Source organism: Myodes glareolus, chromosome 7 (genome assembly GCF_982192425.1).
Source record: "Myodes glareolus chromosome 7, mMyoGla1.1, whole genome shotgun sequence".
Taxonomy (NCBI): Eukaryota; Metazoa; Chordata; class Mammalia; order Rodentia; family Cricetidae; genus Myodes; species Myodes glareolus.
The window spans coordinates 58,245,296-58,264,278 of record NC_142032.1 but is presented as its reverse complement, the minus strand read 5'-3'; the positions used below and the strand labels follow the sequence as shown (position 1 = coordinate 58,264,278).

At 45.8% G+C, this 18,983-nt stretch overlaps 1 long non-coding RNA gene across 1 annotated transcript; it reads left to right on the top strand.

Annotated features, from left to right (window-relative positions):
• Positions 1-11,460: 11,460 nt before the first annotated feature.
• LOC125415691 (uncharacterized) lies at positions 11,461-16,561 on the top strand. The gene is made up of 3 exons (XR_007236665.3): positions 11,461-11,752; positions 12,108-12,374; positions 14,235-16,561. It is a non-coding gene; the product is annotated as an uncharacterized LOC125415691 (long non-coding RNA).
• Positions 16,562-18,983: the final 2,422 nt, after the last annotated feature.

The window sequence follows — 18,983 nt, the reverse complement described above, 5'->3', positions numbered from 1 at the left end:
TCAGTGTGGCGATTTCTCAGAAAATTAGGAAACAACCGTCCTCAAGACCCAGTAACACCACTTTTGGGTATATATACAAAGGATGCTCAATCATGCCACAAGGACATGTGCTCAACTATGTTCATAGCAGCTTTGTTTGTCATAGTCAGAACCTGGAAGCAACCTAAATGTCCCTCGACCGAAGAATGGATAAGGAAAATGTGGAACATTTACACAATGGAGTACTACACAGCAGAAAAAAATAATAATGACAGCTTGAATTTTTCAGGAAAATGAATGGAGCTAGAAAACATTATATTGAGTGAGGTAACCCAGACACAGAAAGACAATTATCACATGTACTCACTCATAGGTGGTTTTTAAACATAAATCAAAGAAAGCCAGCCTACAAACCACAATCCCAGAGAACTTAGACAACAATGAGGACACTAAGAGAGACTTACATAGATCTAATCTACATGAGAAGTAGAAAGTAGAAAAAGACAAGATATCCTGAGTAAATTGGGAGCATGGGGACCTTGGGGGCGGGCTGAAAGGTGGAGGGGAGAGGCAGGGAGGGGAGCAGAGAAAAACGTAGAGCTCAATAAATATCAATAAAAAAAAGAAAAAGAAAAAATATTCAAGATTGAGGTTTTATCAGCTCTGTAATGAAATAATTTTAAAATGCATGACTGTCACTCATGCTCCTGTAAGCATCCATAATGAAACCCACTGGGTCACCAAAGATGCAAACAAAACACATACAACATAAAACAGAGAGGGGACCCAATAGATTTTCTTTGTTGTTGTTTTTGTTTTTTGAGATAGGGACTCACTCTGTATACTAAGCTGGCTTCCAACTCACAGAGATTCTCCTGCCTCAGTTTTCAGAGTGCTGGGACAAAGAAAGACTGGGCCCATTGTGACTTCTTTAGATATCACCAACCCTCCCCTTATGCAAGGAGAATTTAGCCTTTTGTAATATTGTGAAATTATCAGCTCCAACTGTTCTGTGTGTGACCCTCTGCCTTCCCCACTAGCAAACATTTCAGCCTGTGCTGGGAAGACTTTATAGAGGACCCTGCGGCAGCAAGGTGGGTAGAGTTGATGCCCTGGGATCTTGTGCAATGGAAAGGGTTAGGCACATGTGCACAGGATTTAAGTGGTAGGTGAGGGAAACCAGAAGGTGAGGCCAATATTCTTACTGCTTTTGTTTAGAAAGCCAATGATCTTATAAAGAGATCAAGACAAAAATAAAAAATAAAAAGGTGCATATATTTACCCATTTCTCCCATTTCCAATGCTGCCTTTGAGCATTGCTGGTTTTCTCTAGGACATGTTTCTTCCTGCCGGAAGGGTTTCCTTTGATGCACTAGTGGAGAAAAGAATAACTGGACAGCTCGTCCTGCCACGTCTAGTCGGTGGTTAATCATATCCGTGACATGTTTCTTCCAGACTCTGTAGTTTGAATAACTTGAAGTTCAACTAAAGAGTTTAAAAGAATTTTACATGTCCCTATTTCACACTGGAAACATCCCCTTTCTTAGCGTACATAAGACAATCTCTAGAACTATTTTAACGACTTTCATCATTCTATCATTACTGGTTCAATCTCAGATGTGAGTCAGTTTTTTTGCTTCTTTATATATATATGCCTGGCAACATTTTCCCCCTGTCTTGTCTTGCCGCCTTCTTCTTCTTCTTCTTCTTCTTCTTCTTCTTCTTCTTCTTCTTCTTCTTCTTCTTCTTCTTCTTCTTCTTCTTCTTCTCCTTCTCCTCCTCCTCTTCCTTCTCCTCCTCCTCCTTCTCCTTGCTGTTTTCTTAAAATAATTTTACTTTGTTATGTGCTATTCTCATGTAATAAATATTCTTGAACTTTGTTCTGTTACATTCTTTGGAAATAGTTGGACCCTTCCTGGGTTTGCTTTCTGGGGTAGGACCAGACTGATGTTTAGTCTGTGGCTAATTTGCCCTGCTACTGAGGCAGAACCTTCTGAGAACAGTGCCCAAGGGTCTCCTCCATCCCCACTGTGCTGGTAGAAACTAATTCTGTGCCTGGATTCTCTCATCCCTCCAAGCCATCTTTCCCCAGCCTGGAGTTCCTTCACGCCTGAGCACAGACTGATATTCAGGCTAATTGCAGGGCTATCTTACAGATTCCTATGCAATCTCAGTACCTCTGTGTCTCTCAAGACCCTCCATCTGTCTTCTTTCTGGTTCTCTGCCCTGTGAACTCCAGCCCAGAGCCTCCAGGCACCCAGATCCTTCCTCTCAGCTCAGTACAGCTGCCAGGCTGGGCTCCACTTCTACTGCAGACCTGAAACGCTTCAGATGGGGCCTCCTCTCGTTTGTTTTCTCTACCTTAGAGTAACAAAAAGCAGTGGAGGCGTGAGAGATGCCAGACCTGACTCCCTGGACTCCAAATGCTGGAAGGAGAAAATGGAGTCCCAGAATATGTACTGACCTCCACAGGAGTGCTATGTCACACACACAGACACTCAGACACACACACTCACACACACCATAAAAACACAAAAAAGCAAAAACAATGACCGTTTAACATAGATCTTTAAAATATTAAATCATTAGATTTAAATATAACAAAATAAGTGTAGGAGATTTAAGCAGAATATTACAAAAATGCTGAGGGAATAAATAACATAAAACTTAAGAGAAAAAAATATGCCCTGTGAGTGGTTTGGTAGGCTATGTATGGCCAGGACTCATTTCTCTCTGAATGTGGTTACAGGAATCAGTCCTAGTCAGAATCCCAGGGCTTAGTACTCTAAGCATCAACAAAGATCCTGGGAGAGGGAAAAACAAAAACACCTGTGATCCTAGCACCTGAGAAGCCAGGGCAACCTGAGTGTAACACACACACACACACACACACACACACACACACACACACACACACGGAGGAGGGCATCCAGACAGACATAGATGTTTAATGAAGATAAAAGGGTGAGCCAGTGAAGAAAGAATGTCTTCTAACAAATGCTGGAACAAAGGAACATCCACAAACAATTGGAGGAGGAATTGGGGGGCAGGGGGCTCAGAAGAGAGAAATTAGCAATTATCCTCAGCCTGTCCCTCACATAAAAATTAAACAAACACATAGCCCAGACATAAGTATAAAATAAAACTACAAAACTTTTACAAGAGAACATAGGAGAAAGTGATCTTGGCTTAGAAAAGTAATCCTTAGATTTGACACCAAACCATGGTGCTTAAAGGGGAGAAAAATGACGAACAGACATCACATTTTAAAACTTTAGCTTTGCAAAAGACAACATTATGACAATGAGAAACTCAGAGCTGAAAAAAGAGGGTGTAAATCTCATCCTTCAGGAGAAGATTCTGGAAAAGTATCTGAGTGGGAGCCCCGCAGATTCCTCTCCGCCTAGACATTACACAGGCAGAATCTTGTCCGTTACCATTATTTTCCAACTTTCCAAGGCAGCCCGGGTTTGCGAGCTCAGGGGAAGGGGGGGAACCAAAGCTACGCAGTTTGTTTGGGCAGTTTTAGTTCTCGGTGTGGCAACAGCTGTTCACTCTCTGCCCCCAGCCCGCGGGCAGCCAGCTGTGCACACACGCTCCAGAACAGCCTGCTGGAGCCGAGTTAGAGTAAAGGAGTCTCTGTCCTCCAAACACTGGGGATGCCGGCTCCGATCTCCGACCGCTGCAACGGATTGGAGGTGCAGACAAAGAGGCAGGTGGCCATTGAGGGCGCACCTCCCCCATTGTGGCAAGCCCCTCCCCCCAGCAGAAGTGACACGACTGGGGATTTAAAGGGCCAATGTTCCTTTTTCCCCTCATTTTCTGCTTTCAGGGACCAGAATTTAAACCCCGGAGCGGTCAAGAACAGTTATACAAGCAAGGAAAATTAGAAAGTGCTGGTGTATGCCTAGGGAAAGGAACAGAGCTCTACAAAGACCAGAGACGACCTCAGAATGTGTTTCCCAGGTTGACTGTTATAGAGATTCTCTACAACAATGAAAACACCTTTATAGGGCCAGTGAGAAGGCTCAGCAGTAAAGGCACTTGCTGCCAAGCCTGATGATTTGAGTTCCGTCCCTGGGACCTACATGGTGGAAGGAGAGAACTGACTCCCAAAAGTTTTCCATTGACTGCTTCCTGTGCACCAAGGCACATACACAAAATAAATTGATGAAAAAAAATCTTTAAAACGCGTATTATTTTGGATGGATGAATATATAAATACACAAAAATAACTAAGCCCAGAAAACTCTCTGGAGGAGGAGAAATCTGATTTCTATAGTTAACATATTTTTAGACTCACCCATCCAGTGTTCAACAACAGCAAAAATCACAAGGTGTAAAAAGAAACAGGAACATATGGACTTTTTCTTTCTTGGAGACAGTGTCTCACTGTGTAGCCTTGATTGGCCTGAAACTTGCAGTGTAGATCAGGCTGGCTTGGAACGTTCTCAGTAGACCAGGCTGGCCAGGATAGTATGCCCCAACAAAAGTGGTCCCCCAAAAAGACCGGACAGCAGATCCCAGAGAGCAAAGGCCCCTTCCAGCTGCCACAGTCCTTGTCTTTCTTGCTGCTGATGCCATTGGGAGAACAGCTGGGGACCAAAGGAATCAGGAGCAATTATGGGAAATAGTTTGCCATGCTCTGAGCTTTGAAACTTCCGGTGGAGCTGGCCTTGGTGGTACAGGTCTTTATTTCCAGCATCTGGGAGGTGAAAGCAGGAAGACAGGAGTTCAAGGCCAGCCTGGGCTACACGAGGCTACATGAAATCCTATCGCAAACAAATAAGCAAAGTGAAAAAGAAGAAAGACTAAATAAATAAATGGAAATAAATATAAATAAAGTAAGTAAGAAATTTCCAATGATGGTTTAATGGGAAGACGATTTTGAGTTGTGTGAGGCAGTGCATGCTTGTCATCCCAGCTACTTAGGAGGCCAGCCGAGTCTACCTACTGAGAGGCTATCTCAGAGAAAAAAGAAAGGGAAGAAGGGAAGGCAAAGGAAGGCAAACTCCAGCACACAAAGTTGGTTGGTGGTAAGTAAAAACCCATGGGGAGAGCAGGTTCTCTGGAAGGTTCTGTGAAACTGGCGCCCATCTAACAGCGAGGAGATTTTTGTTGGGCAGTATTGAAGTTGGAAGTCAGGCGCGGTGGCACATGCAACGCAGCACCGGGAAAGGTAACTTTTCTGTTGCTTTGAGAAAGCACCACGACCGAGGTCACGTATAAAAGGAAGCCTTTATTTGCGCTTAGGTTCCAGAGGGCCAGGGTTCTGTCGTGGTGGGACGGTGTGGCAGCGAGCAGCAGGCAGGGCATCTGGAGCTGAACATTGAATGCTCGCTCACATCCTCCACCACAGCTGCAGAGCAGAGAAAGCAAGTTAGAAATAGGCGATGCTTTTCGCTCTCAGAGCCCACCTCCAGCGACACACTTCCTCCAGAAAGGCCGCACCTCCCAAACTTCCCCAAGTAGCACAGTCGCCAACTGGGAAGCAGGTACTCAAAGGTTCAGACTACTGGGGATCCTTTTCATCCGTAGCACCGCAGGAGGTACGGGCAGAGGGATCCCAAGTTTGTGGGTAGTAAGTTCCAGGCCAGCACAGTGACCTGTCGGACAAACAAAACAAAAAAAACCTAAGCTGCCCTTGACAAAACGTTCAGAGATTGGTTCATCCCGTATGCAATGCTGCAGTAGTCTGGATGAGGTGTACTCCAACCGTGTCTAGGTTCATCCCGTGTGCAGTGCTGCTGCAGTCGTCTGGATGAGGGGTACCCCAACAGAGTCGAGGTTCATCCTGTGTGCAGTGCTGCAGTCGTCTGGATGAGGTGTACCCCAACAGTGTCAAGAACTTGAATATTTGGTCCACAGTTGGTGGCCATTTGGGGAGAATTAGGTGGTGTGGCCTTGTTGGAGGAAACGTGTCAGTAGGAGTGACCTTGGAGGTTCCAAAAGACTGCTGTTTCAAGTACCCTCTCTCCGCTTCCTGTTTGCTGCTGAAGGTGGGAATTCTCAGCTGTTGCCCAGCCTCCTGATGCCTCAGCTCCACCATCACGGTCTCTATCCCTCTGGAACCACAGTCCCAAAATAAAATCTTTCAGCTCAGAGTTGTCTTTGTCATGGTGTTTTTCTCACAGCAACGGGAAAATAATGACTAGATGCATCAATTAGATATCATTAGATATCATTAGAAGTATCATTTACATGTGCATTTCTGAGTCACTGAAGTATGGTGACGCCTCCCCTCTCTTCTCTCTCTCTCTTTCCCCATTCTTTTTTTTTTAACTTCTTTCTTTCTGTCTGTATTTCTTTCTTTCTTTCTTCCTTTCTGTTTCCTTTGATTTTTCAAGACAGGGTTTCCCTGTGTAACAGTCTTAGCTGTCCTGGAACTCACTCTATAGACCAGACTGGCCTTGAACACAGAGATCTGGCTGCTTCTGGATTAAAGGTGCGTGCTACCACCGCCTGGCTGTAAATAATTTTTTAAAATTAAGAAATTTGGTGCTGGGGGTGTAGTTTAGTGTCACATGCTTCCTTAGTATATGCGATGCTCTTCAGCACCAAGGGAAAAACAAAACAAAACGTTTTAAAACAATGCTTGAAGATACTAAAAGAATGCTTGGTCAAAACCAAAGAAATAACACATGAACATATAGAAAACATGAAACAAAAAAAAAACTAAAAAGGAACAAGAAAATTTTGGAGGTGAAAAGTATAATTCAAATGTTTTTGTGTGTATAGGAATATTATGTGTGTGAGTGTAGTACCAGAGGAGGCCAGAAGAGGGCATCAGATTCCATGGAACTAGAGTTACAAGTGTTTGTGTGGCACCTGATGTGTGTGCTGGAAACCAAACTTGGATCCTCTGGAAGGGCAGCACACACTCTTAACCACGGAGCCATCTCTCTGGACTCTGTTCCTCTTCCTATAAAGCTCCTCCTGGGCTGGGAAGATGTTCTGTAGATAAAGATGTACATGCAAGCTTAAGGACTTGAGTTCAGATTCCGGCACCCATATAAAAGATGGCTGTTGGGGGCTGGAGAGATGGCTCAGTGGTTAAGAGCACTGGTTGCTCTTCCAGAGGTCCTGAGTTCAATTCCCAGCAATCACATGGTGGCTCACAACCATCTGTAATGAGATCTTGTGACCTCTTCTGGTGTACAGGTGTACGTGCAGACAGAAGACTGCAGACATAATAAATAAAAAAAAAAAGAGGGGGATGCTGGAACCCCAGCACTAGGCTGGCATAGAGGTCAAAGTCAGATAGATTCCCAGAGCTCTATAGCCAGCTAGTCCAGGGGAAATAGTGAGCTCCAGGCTCAGTGAGAGAAGCTGTCTAAAGAAAGAAGGTAGAGGGGCAGAGAGATGGCTCAGTGGTTAAGAGAACTGTCTGCTCTTCCAAAGGATGCAGGTTCAATTCCAAGCATCCACATGGCAGCTCACACCTGTATGTAACTCCAGTTCCAGGGCTTCTGACACCCTCACACAGATGTACATGAGAGCAAAACATTGATGAATGTAAAATAAAAATAAATTATTAAAGAGAGAGAGAGAGGGAAAGAAAGAAAGAAAGAAAGAAAGAAAGAAAGAAAGAAAGAAGGTGGAGAGAGTCGAAAGAAGACACCTGGCCTTGTCTTCTGGACTCCACATAGCCATGCACAGGTGAGAACACCCACACACATGTATGTAGACACATGTGTACACCACATATACACCACACGCAGAGAGAATTGAAATTTGCTCGTGGAATTCAAAGGCCAGTTTGAGCTGTCAGGAAAGTCAGCCAACTTGAAAACAGGAGAATGGGGGAAATTATCTAGTCTGAGAAATAAAAATGTTTTTTGATTTCTTTTTTGAGTAAAAGTGAACATAGTCTCTCAGACAGTCTGTAACACACAGATAAGTGAGCCAACACACACTGTGTGTTTTCCTTCCAGAGGGAAGGAAAGAAGAACAGAGAGATATTGAAAGAAAAGATGTCCAGATGGGCAGTGGTAGCGTGTGCCTCTACTCCTAGCACCTGGAAGGCAGAGGCAGGTGACTCTCTGTAAGTTCAAAGCCAGCCTGGTCTGCAGAGTGAGTTTCAGGTCAGCCAGGGCTACTCAGAGAAACTTGTCTCCAAAAACAAAAACAGAGAGAGAGAGGGAGGGGTGGGGGGGGAAGCCTTTATGTTCCCAGGTCAAATGAAATATAAACATATTAGAAAAAGTTCACCAGACTGCAAGTCAGAGGAGTTCAAGGACCCACAAACACAGGCAATAGTTAAACTTCTGACAGAAAGACATTCTGAGAATTTTGAATGCACTCCAGGAGTGGTAACACACGCCTTTAATCCCAGCACTTGGGAGGCAGAGAGAGAAGGATCTGTGTGAGTTTGAGGCCAACCTAGTCCACATAAAGAGACCCTGTCTCAAAAACCAAAATTAAAAACATAAAGCTGGGCAGTGCTGGTGCACACCTTTAATCCCAGCACTTGGGAGGCAGAGGCAGAGGCAGAACTCTGTGAGCTGGAGGCCAGCCTGGTGTACAGAGAGAGTTCCAGAATCACCAGGGCTACACAAGGAAATCTTGTCTTTAAATAAAGAAAGAAAGAAACAAAGAAAGACAGACAGACAGACAGACAGACCGCTATACGTTGAACAAGCAGGAGAGAAGCGATCTGCCGCACACAAGGGACTCTCAAAGGTCATCAGCAGATTTCTCATCACAGACTTCGCAATGGAACAGGTTTGTGTGGTCCTGGAAGTAAACAAGGGACTGTCGAAGTGGCTCCGAGGTTAAGAGTACTGGTTGCAGGGATACAGGACCTGAGTTTGGTTCTCGGCACCCACACGGTGGCTCACAACCACTTGTAACTCCAGCTCTAGAGGACTCAACACCCCATTCTGAGCTTGAAGGGGAGACTTCACCAGTGTGCACAAATCCACACTCTCACACATGTGCACATATGAAGCCAGAGAGCTGGCTCGATGATTGAGAACATTCACTGCAGCTGGGCAGTAGTGGTGCATGCCTTTAATCCCAGCACTCAAAAGGAAAAGGCAGGTGGATTTTGCAAGTTCAAAGCCACTCTGGTCTACAAAGCAAGTTCTAGGACAGCCAGAACTGCTACACAGAGAAACCTTGTCTCAAAAAAAAAAAAAAAAAAAAAAAAAAAAAAAAAAAAGCAGAAAAAGAAGAACATTTGCTGCTCAGAGAGGAATTGGGTTCAGTTCCCAGCACCCACATGGCAGTTCACAGACCCAGCTCCAGGGGACCTGGCACCAGGTACACAAATAGTGCAGTTATATACACTCAGGCAAATATTCACACACATAAAAACAAATAAATAAATCTTTAAAAAGAAAGAAGACATGAAACAGTAAACAGAAAATCCTGGGTCCTGCAAAACTGTCCTTCAAGAGTGAGTAGAACGTTAAATACATTAACAGGTAGACAAGAGCAGGGAGAACCCCTTACACAGAGGCTACGGTCCAGCATGCTTCTGTCAGCCCTTCTAAGGAGAAAGAAATGCCAGTCAACAGCAGCCTGGAGCTGTGAGATGTAAGAGTTCAACAAAGCCACGGTGCACAGATGAGCCATTGCACACAGACAAGCCATTGCAAACGGTCGAGCCATTGCATAATAATCAGCCATTGCCCACAGATCGCCCATTGCACGTGGATGAGTCGATGCACAGTGACCAGCTGTTGCACACCATTCTAGTAAGGTTTTCTATTGCTGTGATGAAGTGATATGACCAAAGCAACTTGGGGAGGAAAGGGTTTCTTTGACTTATGCTTCCAAATCACTGTTCATCATTGAAGGATGCTAGGACAGGAACCTGGAGGCAGCAGTTGCTGCAGAGGCCATGAAGGCATGCTGCTTACTGGCTTGCTTCCCATTGCTTGCTCAGAACAAAGGATCACCAGCCCAGGGATGGTACCACTCACCATGGCCTGGGCCCTACCTCATCAATCACTACTTAAGAAAATGCCTTACTGCTGGATCTTATGGAGGCATTTCCTCAATTGAGGTCCTCTCTTTTCAGATGGTTCTAGTTTGTGCCAAGTGACATAAAACTAACCAAGACACACATGGATCAGTCGTTGTACATAGATGAGCCACTGCACATGGATGAATCATTGTATCCTGGCTTTGTGGCTGAGGATGACTTTGAACTGCTGATTCTATTGCCTCTATCTTCTTAGTTCTGGAATTATAGGTCTTTGTACCACACTCTTGACTCAATAATTTCATTACATGACTTTCTAATAAGAACTGGAGAAGACATCAGTGGCTATCAGGGCTGGTGAATGCAGGGTTTGGGATGGCTGTGTGAAGGCAGCAGGCCCAATCCTCCTGGCTCTCTGTGGCCGTCTGATCTGGGGGTGGCAGCTGCTGCTTGGTCTTTGCCAGCTCTCCACCTCTGAGCTCCTGTTCCCTCCTGGGTTTGTTTCTTCAGATCTCATGCATACATTAGGCGAGGTTAGGGTAATGTCAGCAGCGGTCCAGGTGTCTGCAGCGCTTGTGCGCTTTGTCAGCTCGCTGTGCCCTCCTGCCTGTGTGGACAACTTGCTGAGACTTTGAACTGGTCTCCCAGGCCCATGCCCACAGGCACACCCTGGTCCTTCAGTCACCAGGAAGTCCTAGGCTCTGAAATAGGTCATAACTTTAAAGAAGAAAGAAAGAAAGAAAGAAAGAAAGAAAGAAAGAAAGAAGAAGAGAAGAGAAGAGAAGAAAAGAAAAAAGTGCCTTGAGCCATTGACTCTTCAGTGAGGGTAATATTACCACCAGTAGCCCAGCCCCCTGAGACAAAGGATTGCTTGCCGGCCTTGAGGACCAGGGCTTAAATCAGTTCGTAGAAAGCTTGCCCACGAAGCCATGACTTGATCCCTAGTACCTCACAAAAAAGCTGTATATCTGTAATCCCAGTACTGGGGAGGAGGGTAGAGGCAGAAAGATGTGGTCTTTAGGGTCGTCCTCAGCTATGCAGGGACCTGGAGGCCTCGTGAACGCTAAACAAATATTGCACCGCTGGCCTGCAGCCCAATCTTTATTTAAAAGGTTTTTCTATTATTTGACTTATTATTTATTTATGGTGTGTGTCTGTCTGTCTGTCTGTCTGTCTGTCTGTGTCTGTCTGTGTCTATCTGTCTGTCTGTGTCCTCTGGCTATTCCCTTGTCCATTTTTGTTTATGGAAGATAGCCAAGTGCAGAGCCTCAGTCAGAGAAAGATCTGGTAATAACCAGGGACAGGGCCTGAGTCACACCACTAGGTGAGAGACTGGAAGCAGCTTTCTTAGCAGGAGTGCTGGCTGAGGAAGAGAGGTGCCCCAGTCAGTCATAGCGGCCCGGCCCTTGCCAAATTCATCTCCTTCCAAGTCTCCCTCTCTTCCTTTCTTTCCTCCTCCCCTTCCCCCACCCTCCTTTTCTTTTTAGTTTTTATTTTATTTTATTTTATCTTATCTTATTTTATTTTACAGACAGAGTTTCTGTAGCCCAAAAGGCCTAATCCCTCTAACTTTCCACTGGGAAGAGGGTCCATCTAGAGTCACCCCTAGAGTCCAGGAAGGATTGCCACTGAGGTGAAATGTCCCTTATAGTCTTTGAACAGTTGGTACAGAGAGGTGAACCTGCTTTGAAATGCTGTGGAGCCTTTGGGAGGTGGAGCCTGGTGGGAGGAAGAAATGTTGAAGGGCAGCTCTTACAGCTCACAGTCCAGCCAGCTTCTTCCTTCTCCGCTTCCTGCTCCGCCCAGACACTAACAATCAGTCTCCCACTCCGGCTGCCACGGGTGAGTGCCACTCCCAATGCCATGGTGGACAGTAGACCCTCAAACCTTGACTAAAAAGAAATCCTTCCTCCCCGAGTTGCTTTTTATCAGCTATTTGGACACAGTAACTAAACAAGTAACCAGTTCATGGGCCCAAACAGTAGGGACAGGGCTCTCCTGTGCTGCTTAGATCCCTTCCCCAACTGAAGCCCCTGCACCGCAGCAGCTGTGGGCAGCCCTGCTCCAGGTCACTCTCTGAGTGACCTCCATCTAATGACAGACTGGAGCAGGATTTGGAGAGGGGAGGAGGCTCAGTAGTTTGTGGTGGAGACTTTCATTCCTGATGACTCCTCCCTCTCTCCTGTTCTCTCCTCAGGCTCTTGCCTGGAACCCAACTCAAAGAGAGCGAGTCTGAGCTTGGCGGAGCAGCAGCTATCTGAAGAGAGCGAGCATCCTGTGGGAACAGGAAAGCTCTAAGCTTGACTGCTATGGACAAATAGGGCTGAAAGGGAGACACGAGGACCCATTTCCATGGGGTGGCCCCATTCTTCTGCATCCACCAACTGTCCCCACTGTGGCCACTCCAGTACTTGTGAATGGAATGGAGGTTTTTCTGTCCCTGGTGTCTGCAACCAGGCAAGAGGTAATGCTGGTCATTGGTGATAGACAGATTCTCACTCCGGCCCTCTGCATCCTTGCTGGGACAACGCTGCTCTGAAGTGTTTCCCCCACTGACACCACGATTCTGAGTAATCCTGAACCACAGTTGCCCACAGAGTTACCCAAACCTTCATGCCAGCTTCTTGCTTCCTTCCCCGCTTCCCTAACTTAATGCTGGAGCTTTCTGGGGTGGTCTCTACAGTCTTTTTCTTGGGGTCAGCTTCTGGGGAACCCAGGCTGAGAGGGATGGTCTGGGCTATATAACAGGAAGGAGCCTGTATCAGTCAGTCTTCTAGAGGAGCTGATGCAGTACAGTGGATACACACTCTGAAGGGGGTTTGTTAGCTTGCCTTGCATCATACAGGCTAGGGTGTCCAATGACGATCTGCACACCAGATGAGAACCTAGTTCGGTTCATAAAGCTGGACAGCTGAGCACTTCCAACTTGCCACTGAAGGCCTGGAAGGTTCCTAGAGCGCCACTGGTCTCCATTTCAGGGTGCGAGCAGAAGCAGCTGGGCTCCGGTGTAGGGGTGGCAGCAGCAACAGAACAGATGGACGCACCAGCCAGGGGCGGGCACTGGTTTGGACTGGTGGGATGGCTCAGTAGGCAAAGGTCCTGCTGCCAAGTCTGAGAGCATGCATGAGTTCCTTCCCTGGGACCCACATGGTGGAAGAAGAGCCATGGTTCCGACCAGTTGTCCTCTGGCTTCCACAGCTGCATCATGCTATGCAAATGTGTGTTCATATGTACACACACACATACACATAAATAAACATATAGCACAGCTTTTCTCTAAGACTTCCTTATATCTGGGCCGCAGGTGGAAGGCATCACTCCCTCTAGGACAGGGTTATTCTTCCGTCCAGGAAATACTCTTCCAGACTTGCCCATAGGCGTGTCTTTAATTGATTCCAGATCCAATCAAGTTGATAGCTGTGGTGGTTTGAATGAGAACAACCTCTATAGACTCTTATATTTAAACACTCAGTTAGAAGTCGATGAAACTATTTGGGATTAGGAGGTGTGACCTTGCTAGAGGAGGTGTCCCATTCAGGGTGGGCTTTGGGTTTTTAAGGCCATGTCAATCCTAGTTGTCATGTTCTTCCTATGCCTTGGTCTTGGGACTGAGTTGTAAGCTTTCAGCAAGTGCGCCATTGCCACACCTGTGCCTTCACCTGTGCCTTCACCTGCAGCACACATTTTCGTTGCACCTCTGCCCTCAAACGCATACGCATGCATACATAACACATAAAAAAATGAAAGAGAGGAAGGATGGAGGAAGGAAGGCAGGAAGGAGGAAGGAAGGAAGGAAGGAAGGAAGGAAGGAAGGAAGGAAGGATACTCAAACCAAGTGTAGAGATTCCTTTCCACTTGACAGCAACCAGCAGTTCCTCCCTTGTTTACAGAGGACCTGTCCTAGGACCTGAAGTGGGTGCCTGAAACCTCTGCTAGTACTAAAGCAAAATAGTATATGCTTTGGATTTCCTTCCTTCCTTCCTTAGGTTTATTTTGTTTTTATTGATGTGAGTATGTGGGAGTATGCACATGCATCTAGGTGCTTCAGAGGCCAGGAGAGAGCGTCAGATCCCTTGGAGCTGGAGTCACAGGTGGTTGTGAGCCACCTGACATGGGTGTTGAGAATAATATTTCCGTACTTTGGAAGAACAGGAAGCGTGCACCCATCTCTCCAGCCCCGAAAATGGAACTCTCCAAATAGTCAATTGTCATAAAGAAGACTTAATATCCCATCTGTGTCCTCCGTGGAGTGGATGATGTGGCCCACCTTGGGGAAGGTTGCTGCTGTTCTTTGTCCACTGATTTGCTGACTTATTTCTTCTAGAAACATCCTTCACATGCACCAGAAAACAGTGTTTATCCAGCTATCTGTGCACCCTGAGTCCAGCCAGGCTAAGAAATGTTATTGACCATGGCGTCCAAAGGACAGCACAAGCCTTCCTCTCTGCTCTGGTGAGCCAGCCCTTGACTCCTTACCTGGGAAGTCATGTCCCCTGGGACCAGCGGGAAGCAGTCTTTAATCTCTCAGAATATGATCTGGGGAAATCATCACCTCAGCTTCTGGTACGGGAATCACCGTTCCTTGGAACTTACCAAGAGACAAGTCGGCTGCCCGAAGTGTACTCCTATGAGGAGACCGTGAGGGAGGGATGATGTCATAGATTCATCCTTGCCAGAGGCTTAGCTTAGGAAGGCTCTCAGTCCATGCAGCAGCAGGGAGGCACCTAAGAAAAGTCTCAAGTGTTTGGAGAAGGTTATAGAACAGTGTCCCTCCTCCTCCTCAATGTCCTCCAGAAATAATTGGCACATACCTGGCCAAAGGAACTAGAATCTTCAGGCTTTTGCCTGGAGCTGATCTGTGAACTAAGCCAGTCCTGGATGTGATGATGGAAACATCACAGACAAACATTGCAGAGCTCCCTGGGTCAGAGACACCGTGGGAAGACTGGAGATGTGTTTACCGAGTGGGAGCCAAACTCAATTTGCTTTTTGTTGTTGTTTTTTGTTTTGTTTTCCAGCTTCACCCTCTAATTTGAGTACATTTCCCATAGAACATAGAGTTCAATTTTAGAATTTTCCAACATGCACTCCTGAATAATTGGAGCCCAGAGACCCTTCTAGCTGACCTAAAGTCTGGCGTCTACATGGGCAAGCCACCTGCCAGGGAACAAATGACTCTTCAAGTCTCTTCCTACTGAACAGGTTTTTAGTTCTAGGAACTATGCAGCTTAAATCAAACCATTTCTCCCCCTGAGACAGGGTTTCTCTCTATAACCTTGGAGCCTGTCTTCAAACTCACCCTGTAGATCAGGCTGGTCTTGAATTCGCAGAGATTCACCTGCTTCTGCCTCCTAAGAGCTGGGATTAAAAGTGTGCATCACCACTGCCCAGCCCATTTTTTTTAAACTGTGGCTCATGGCTTCATTCTGTCAACAAGATGTTTGTCAACAAATTCACCCATGCTGTTGGTAATAGTAGCTCATTCCTTTGTATTTGAGTAGCATTTGGGTTGTTTGTTTGTTTGTTTGTTTGTTTTGAAATGGGGCTTCTCTGTGTTGCCCTGACTGTCCTAGAACTGCTCTGTAGATCAGGCTGACCTTGAATTTAGAGATCTGCCTGCCTCTGTCTCCCAAGTACTAGGATTAAAGGCATGAGCCACCACTGCCTGGCTGGCATCTGGGTTCTTTACAGTTTTTGCCTAAAATAAATACAACTGCACATAAAGATGAATACCAAAAAAGAAAAAGACTAGGCATGATGCTACATGTCCATAATCCCTCTTGGGAGGCTGGCACAGGACACAGGCATGTTTAAGGCAGCTTGGGCAGCATAGTAAGATACTACCAGGAAGAGAAGAGAGGAGGGAGGGGGAGCAGACAGGAGGAAAGGAAAACAGAAGAGAGGGTGAGGACAGGGAAGGAGACTGAAAGTAAGGAGAGAGAAATTTAAGAAGAAAGGAGGAAGACGGGACAGAGAGGAGAGGGGGAGGGAGAGAGAAAGACGGTTCAGCTTTCTGCTACTATAACAAAATGCCTGAGACAATCCAAGAGCAAAGGTTTTTTGTCGGCTTAGTTTTACAGGTTTCAGTTCACCTTTGGTTACCCTGTTGCTTTTGGATCTGGTGAGGCAACATCTAGGCCAGAAGTACTTGGTGGAGCAAAACCTCACTCACCTCACAGCAGGGGAAGTAAAAGAGAGGGAGAGGAAAGGTCTTCAACCCCCAATAACAACGCCCCATCTTTTAATGCTTATTTATTTACTGTTATTGTTTGTTTGTTTTTGTTTTTCAAGGCAGAGTTTCTTGTGTAGCTCTGGTTATCCTGTGCTGTGGGACAATGGTCTATGTACCCTGTCACTTACATTGTATTGTTCTAATAAAATGCTGATTGGCCAGTAGCCAGGCAGGAAGTATAAGTGGGGCGACCAGGCAGGAAGTATAGGCAGGGCAACCAGAATAGGAGAATTCTGGGAAGAGGAATGAGTCAATCTGCAGTTGCCACCCAGACACAGAGAAAGCAAGATGAGAACATCTCTCTGATAAAAGGTACCAAGCTACGTGGCTAACACAGACAAGAATTATGGGCTAATTTAAGATGTAAGAATTAGTTAATAAGAAAGCCTGAGCTACTAGGCCAACCAGTTTATAATTAATGTAGACCTCTGTGTGTTTCTTTGGGATTGAAAGGCTGCGGGACTTGGCGGGACAGAATCTCTGTCAATAATCCCGGAACTCACTCTGTTGTCCAGACTGGTCTTGAACTCACAGAGATCCACCTGCCTCTGCCTCCCAAGTGCTGGGATTAAAGGTTGCTACCACCTTCCAGCAGCATGAACCTGGAGACCAAGCTCTTACCACATTCCAGACCAGGAGTACAGGATAGATAAGTTGCATCTGTGGTGGTGGACACCTTTAGTTCCAGTACTTGGGAGGCGGAAACAGGCAGATATCTGTGAGTTCTTGGATAACCTGGTCCACAAAATGAGACCCTGTCTCAAAACAAAATAAGATAAATGAGTAAATAGCCCAGTGAGGAATGGACACTGCCTCCTCCCAGTTCCAAGCTCCTGAACCCTAAGAAGGAAAAGAAGTGACTTTCCAGGTGGCATTACATCACGAAGAGGCACAATGGAACCAACTTCACCAGGAGGCTCAAACTGAGGTACTTTGCCATCTGCCAGGATGCAGCCAGAAGACATCCTTCTGAGACCATCTGGCCAGTGAGCCCTGACCTTGATCTGATCACAAGGAAACATCAGAAACCCAAATTGAGGGGCATGCTTCAAGATGGCAGGTGAGGCTGCTCAAGGGATAGAAGCAGATCTGAATCCCATCTCTGGAGCCACACGGTGGAAGGAGAGAAACACTTCCTCAAGTTGTTCTCTGACCTCCACATGCTCATTGCATGCATGCACACATGCACACACACACACACAACAATAAATAAAATAAAACATGAAAAAAAATACAAAGTCAAAGCTCTGTTATTTCTTGGTTTGTTCTTTTGAGACGATCATCCCCCTGTACTGTGGACTAGGACGGGTGGCAACCCTGCTGTCTCAGTTTCTCAAGTGTTGGGATTACAAGTGTGAGCCCCACACTCAGCTCTGCTGGTCCTCAGGTGACGTCTCTGTTGCTGTGATTAAACACTGACCGAGACAACTTGGGTGAAAAAGAGTTTATCTCACATTTCAAGGCAGAATGTTGAAAATGTGAAGGAATATCGTTTATGGCTTGTTCCCAGGCTTGCTCAGCTTCCTTCCTTACACATCCCAGGCCCATCTGTCCAGGAGAGATGCCACTCACAGTGGGCTGGTCCTTCACACATCAATCAAGAAAATGTCCCCACAGACCAAGGTATGCTTTTATATATATATATATATATATATATATATATATATATATATATATATATATATATATTGAGCTCTACATTTTTCTCTGCTCCCCTTCCTGCCTCTCCCCTCCACCTTTCAGCCCTCCCCCGAGGTCCCCATGCTCCCAATTTACTCAGGAGATCTTGTCTCTTTCTACTTTCTACTTCCCATGTAGATTAGATCTCTGTAAGTCTCTCTTAGTGTCCTCATTGTTGTCTAAGTTCTCTGGGATTGTGGTTTGTAGGCTGGCTTTTTTTTGCTTTATGTTTAAAAACCACCTATGAGTGAGTATATGTGATAATTGTCTTTCTGTGTCTGAGTTACCTCACTCAATATAATGTTTCCTAGCTCCATCCATTTTCCTGCAAAATTCAAGATGTCGGTATTTTTTTTTTTTTTGCTGTGTAGTACTCCATTGTGTAAATGTACCACATTTTCCTTATCCATTCTTCGGTCAAGGAGCATTTAGGTTGTTTCCAGGTCTGGCTATGACAAACAAAGCTGCTATGAACATAGTTGAGCACATGTCCTTGTGGCACGATTGAACATCCTTTGAATATATACCCAAAAGTATTACTGGGTCTCAAGGAAGGTTGTTTCCTAATTTTCTGAGAAATCTCCACACTGACATCCAAAGGGGTTGTACCAGCTTGCATTCCCACCAGCAATGCAGAAGTGTTCCCTTTTCTCCACAACCTCTTGAGCATAAGTTGTCATCAGTGTTTTTGATCTTGGCCATTCTTGCTTTGTTGTTTTTTGAGACAGAGTTTCTCTGTGTAGCCCTGGCTGTTCTGCAACTCACTTTATAGACCAGGCTGGCCTCAAACTCACAAAGATCTGCCTGCCTCTGCCTTCTGAGTGCTGGGATTAAAGGTGTGCACCATCCCTGCCCAGTGATTCCACAGTCCAAAGTAATGGAAGCAGTTCCTCAGTTGAGGTTTCTCTTCCCAGGCATGTCTAGGGTTGTGTTAATGAAACTCGCAACTGTATCTCCCTGAGTCCATGCATTAGCAACTTTATCTTCAGGGTCACACTTTCATTGCATTTGGAGGTGGGAATTTGGGACAGTTATGGTTAGAAGAGGTCCTGGGGGTAGGACTCTCTATGACAACATCAGCGGCTGTTTTTGTACGACATGCATATGTGCATTGCATGCATGCGTTTGTGCATGTAGAGGACACTGACAATCTCAGGTGTC